Source organism: Triturus cristatus, chromosome 5_1 (genome assembly GCF_964204655.1).
Source record: "Triturus cristatus chromosome 5_1, aTriCri1.1, whole genome shotgun sequence".
NCBI lineage: Eukaryota > Metazoa > Chordata > Amphibia > Caudata > Salamandridae > Triturus > Triturus cristatus.
The window spans coordinates 80698349-80704348 of record NC_140587.1 but is presented as its reverse complement, the minus strand read 5'-3'; positions in this window follow the sequence as shown (position 1 = coordinate 80704348).

The window sequence follows — 6000 nt, the reverse complement described above, 5'->3', positions numbered from 1 at the left end:
CTTAAATCTCTTCACTGGCTGCCGATCTCGGCCAGGATTAAATTTAAATCCTTGGTCCTGGCACATCGTGCTCTTCATGGGCAGGGCCCACTCTATCTTCAAAGACGCTTTGCCTTTTATGCGCCTGCTAGGGTCATGCGCTCTTCGGCTCTCCGCCTGGCTGTCGTCCCGCGATTCAAGCTTCAGAGGATGGGAGGCAGCTCTCTGGTGGTCAGAGCTAGTAGGGCCTGGAATGCCCTTCCTCTTGATCTTCGCCACACTCAGGAGCTCGCATCTTTCAAGAAAAAGCTCAAAACACTCCTTTTTGTATGAATGTCTCTTTCCCCCCCTTTTGGTTCGCGCCGGGACACTCCTGAGTAGCCGAGCGCGTTACAAATGGAATAAATGAAAATGAAAATGGGTACCTTGAGCATTCCCAGCAGCCTCAGCAGCAGCCAGCTGTCTGAGGGGTTCAAGAGAGGGACAGGATAACTGAGCCTGCCTCAAGTCAGCCCTTGAAGGTCCCCCTGTCCCCAGAAACTCAACCTGATCAGGTTCAAGCTCTTCAGGGACAGTTCCTTCAGGGTCCTCTAGATCAGCTTCCTGGGAAGGCTGATCATCACTCTGAGGCAGGGGGGAAGGCACAGCCTTGACCCTCCTGTTCTTCTTCTTGGTAGGTGCTTGGTCCATTGTTCCAGGATCCAAGACCTGAGGTTCAGTGAGGCACTTTTTGGCCTGTGACCTGGTCACAGCAAGGACATGTGATGATATACCTAACATCTCTGCATGAGTCCTGTACTCCACTTCTGACCATAGAGAACTCTCTAGGTCATTGCCCAACAAACATTCTACTGGGAGGTCTGCACTAACCACAACCCTTTTGAGGCCAGTTACCCCTCCCCATGAGAAGTTAACAACTGCCACACTATGTGAAGTAGTGGCATTGCTGGCATTGGTCACCAGGTAGTTCTCACCTGGTATGTACTGTCCAGGGTCCACAAAGCCTGGTGTCACCATAGTGACACTGGCACATGTGTCCCTGTAGGCTTGAGCCACTTTGTCATTAATTAAAGGAGTCTGTCTGTACTTGCCCAGGTTACTGGGGCTCACAGTCAGGGACAAATTAATGTCCCCATCACAGATCAAGACTTCCTGTGTCAGGGTTCTGTCTAAGTCAGAATCTCCTTCAGTTCCCATAGTGATTCCCACTACACCCTTTGTCTGGGGACCAACACTGCTAACAGTAGTACTGGGAGCAGGTGCCTTAGGGGCAACAGTGTTGGGGGCTCCACCCTTTTTGCAATCACTAGTCCAGTGAGTTGTATTTTTGCAATGATTGCACCAGGGTTTCTTTTGACCTTCTTTCTTCTTTTTGGACTGTTGTTGGGACCCACCCTCCTTAGCAGTAGTTTGGGGCCCTGTTGAAGACTTCTGGTCTTTAGGTTTCTGATCTCCACCCTTTTGGTCTGTTTTCTTCTGATCACCCCCTTGGCCCTGGTTCTGGTTCTTTTGCTTAACCCTGGTTCTGACCCATTTGTCTGCCTTCTTTCCCAATTCTTGGGGAGAGGTCAGATCAGAGTCAACCAAGTGTTGATGCAGTTGCTGGTTTTGACAGTTATTTAAAATCTGTTCTCTCATCATCAAATTATACAATCCTGTAAAATCAGATACTTTACTTCCCAGCAACCAACCCTCCAAAGCCTTAGTGGCACATTCAACATATTCAGACCAGTCCTGAGTCTGTGTCTTTTAGGTGTCTCTGAACATTAACCTGTACTGTTCAGTGGTTAAGCCTAACCCATCTACCAGAACACTCTTCAGGACTCTGTAATTTCTGACACCCTCTTCTCTAACAGTGAGGAGTCTGTCTCTGCCTCTCCCCTCAAAGGAGAGCCAGAGGATTGCTGCCCACTGGTCTTCAGGAACCTGCTGTACTTTGCAGGCTCTCTCAAGAGCAGTTATCCATTTGTGGATGTCATCCCCACTTTTGTAGGGGGGCACAACCTTAGACAGGTTCCTATTATCAAAGACCCTATCTTTGTCCTTAGGGACAATGCTGCCACCAGTGGGTATAGACCCACTCTCTCTAGGTTGCCTAGCCTTGTTCAGCTTTTCTTCCATCAGGGCTACCTCTAGCTCCTGCTTCCTGATCCTCAGCTGGGCTTCCTGCATTCTGGCCTCATGTTCCCTCCTCTGAGGGGTGGTCATCCTTTTCCTGGAGTGACCTTGAGAGCCTCTAGAGCTATGGGAAGCATTGGAGTCACCTGAGCGATTCCTTTGCCTCCCAAGCCCTGTGTTAAGTCCACTGGGGAGATCCAATGGGGTAAACCCACTGTCAATCCCCAATAGCCTTAGTTTAGCTGGGCCAAGTATAACACTTGGCACTGGGCTAGTTCTCCCTTCATCATCACTACTTTCTGTATCCTCACCACTTTCCTCCCCTGTAGTATGATTCTCATCCAAGGGATGGCTATTGGAACTGGGTACCTCTGTAGCATCTTCAGAAGGGGGGCCTCCTGTTCCTGACCCTAAGGGGGCTAACTGGGAAGCTTTCCTGAGTTCTCTCTGATTCTCATAATTTTGCAAGAGTTCTCTGAGCTCAGCAGAGGTAGGGTTCTTGGGCTGTTTAAGGCCTCTAAGAGTTGCCAAATGCCTGAGCTCATTCTGGTTAAGGGTAGCAAAGCTGGATGGTGCCCTCTGGGGGTCACTCTCAACAGAGATGGGTACAGTGGACCCCTCTGCCCCGGCCATTGCTCTTAAGTGTGGGTGGATGTGTTGCAATCTACCTACACTTGGGTTTACCTACTAAACCTATCTAGTAGTTGTAGTCAGGGTGTGCTACCCCCTTTGCTCTACAACAACTAAGTTCAGTAGAACTTATGTATATCTAATCTTGTTTTATATGTACCTACAGGTACCTATGTGATCTTTCAATTGGTAACCAAGAGATTACAATGGTAAAACACAGCAAGCTCAAATCCCACCGCTGCTCACCAATGTGAGAAGTTGGCCTGGTATATGATGCTCACTAGTTAAAGTGATCACCTTGTACCATGCCAAGCAACCCTTATGGTGTGGTTGTAAGTCAACCTTTTCGGACTAGCTGCCCTAGTGGTAGCGTAGGCTAAGCAGTCTTTGAGGCTAAACTCGTGAAGCGTGTTAAGCCAGCTGTTTTACCAAATGCAACCCCCTTTTATACCAATGAAAGGACACCACACAGATATATATTCAAAATATATATGTATTTATTTCTCAAAGTAACCCCTAGTCTCTTTATGAGCACAGGAGCACAAATCGTCAAACAAGATTACAGTAGAATACACAGAAGTTGCACTTTATATGGATAGGCCCTGGTGGCCGCTCAAACCATATACTAAAATAGTGGTATAAGTACCACGAACAGAAAAGGGAAAAGGCCTAGGGCCTCTAGAATCGCTGGGCCTACAAGGAGCTAACTTCAGTTAGTGACCAGGAGGTCCACGGGTGGGGTGCAGAGCAAATAGTCACACGCGTGCTCCCTTAGGTTTCAATGGGTGCGTAAAAAGTACAAAGTTACTGCAAAGAGGATCTTCCGGATGGACTAGGAACTCAAGATTTGGAACACAGGCACTAGAGATGTAATACTACACTTGGGCACAGGTGTGCCAGCTTTACCTCACCCACAGGAAGCGGGTGCATAGGCCTCGAAGTGCGTCGGGTTTCTTCTATCTGTTCCGTGGAGCCTGAAGACAAAGATGCTGCAGGCGGTCGGTCCGGGAGAGATGCAGTGGATCCAAGAGTGGATCGGAGATGTTGAAGACCTATAAGCAGAGGGGACAGTGTTCACAGTCACTAGCCAGTGACCAGCGTGGCACCAGGTGGGTACTAGGCAATGTCGGGTGCAAACAGGAAGAAAGGTGTAGCTTGTCTCTGCAGCCACGTGGTCCCTGGAGGTCGACGACGTCCAGGAGTCGGGTCACGAGCTGTCCCACGCAGGCTCTCGCTGTCGGCGGTGTCGGCGACTTGATCGAAGCAAACCAGCCTTGGCAAAAGCAATTGTTGTAGGAGATGAAATAAGCTGATGGTTCTGACCAGCAAGGTCAGAGGGACTGCTCCTTTGGAGGGGAGCAAGGGCCAGTCTGGAGCAACCAGACCAGCGGTGTATTTCGTAAAGTTCATCGCCAAGATGGCTACTAGCCAGCGGGCCAACAACCGGTTAGGCGCGTCGAGTGGCAAAATGCAGAAGGGCCCCACGCAGATCGTGGAGATGCTGGAGGGCTCACCTTTGGTGCAGATGCTGCTCGGGTGTTGGGCTTCTCAGATCGCAAAGCACAACTTGGAGGGAGCCTCGGCTGTTGCACTTGTCAGCTTGTCGTGGTCGTTTCAAGATGGCTGGCTCCACGTGTCTCGGTGCCTCCACGGGTCTCCTCTTTTCAGGGACTGTGGATCGGGCGGTGAGAGGTCTGGAGGTCCAGGTCTTGTCAGTCTCTGGGCTCGGGCTCCGGCGGGAGGCGGCGGCAAAGCAGACGTTGATTCGCTGGATGGTGCTTGCGTTAGCAAGGTGGTCACTCCCTGACCACAGGGGAGATTGGCTTCAGTCCTCTGTGCAGCAGAGCGTCGAAGTTCCCGTCTTCTTCTTAGTGTTAAGTTGATTCCAGGATGTCTGAAGTCTTAGGACACAGCTCCTACCTTTAAGCGGATTCTAGGGGCCGGACTACCTGCTAGGTCCCTCCCTATGGGTGGGACCAGGAAGGGGGGTGGTTACACCCCCAATCCTTTGTCCAGCTCGCCCCAGGCCCGGGACTGGTGTGCCCCAGGACCGGTTTGAACTGGCATATGCACTGAGGCTCCTTGTGAGCCACAGGCATGTCTGGTTTCTTTCAAGCCCTACCTGACCAATACACAAAATCCTGTCTGGGGTGGTGCACGCACCTCCCCTGGCAGGAAACCCTTTGTCCACACCTCCCAAGCTGGAAGGACTCCCAGCAGCAGGAGGGCAGACTTGTGTCTGTGGTGGCAGCATCCATTTTGTGGAGCTGAGGCTATGTCTGAGTTTACCCGGGTTTCAGGTACTGTACATGTCGTGTCCCTCTAGAAGGGTGGAATGCTAACCCCGTCGCCAGAATTGGCGAGGGGTTAGTATTCCAATTCGTATGACACCTTACTCGACATGTTTTGATAAAGCCAAACCAAAGATAGCATTTAACCGCGAGGTTCATAATGCACTTAAGAGTATATGGTATGACGATATCTGGAAACAGTAGAAGGAAGTTGTTCCGACCACTGCAGACAGGCTCAGCTCACGCCAGAGCACCATCTCACATGGAACCAAGCACTCTGCCTTCAGGATTGTTAAGGCCTGCCATAGGAGTGACTTATAGGTTACCAGGTGTCCCATTTAAGGTTAGGTATAGGTATACTACACCTAAGTAAGAGGTGATTACACCAACTTACCCCAGCTGAGTGATCAGCCAGTTGTGTCAAATTGTTAGGCCAAGCCTGGGGTGGCATAATACATGCTTCAGCCCCTGGCAGGCCTTGGGTACACCAATGCCCTGGGTACCTAGTGTACACTGGTACAGGGGCTGACAGGGTGATCCACTTCCAATTGGTTATGCACCTAGGGTGCATAGGTTTAATTTAGTAGAGAGAACAGCAGGCTGGGGGTCTGATTGGCAGGCCCACAGCCTCAATATGTCAAAAACCAGTGAAGCAAAAAGCAAAAATTTGGGGTGACCATAGGATAGCAGACCCTACTCTCCTACAAGGCCTAACCTTGGGAACGGACGAGCTAGGTCTCTCTCCAGAGGCTCTGGCAGATCGGTTCATACACATGTCTCTCAGGCATCTTCTCAGAGAGGAATGACGTCCCCTCAGAGAAGGGAGCATGAAGCGAAGATGAGGGAAGTCAATCTGAGGATCGAGCGGGAAGAACTTGCCCTCGCCAAAGAAAGACTTGCCCTAGCCCGAGAGCAGAAGTTAAGTGGGTTAGATCCCACTGGTGGCAGCATTCTCAATAGAGAGAAAGACAGGGGTATAGAC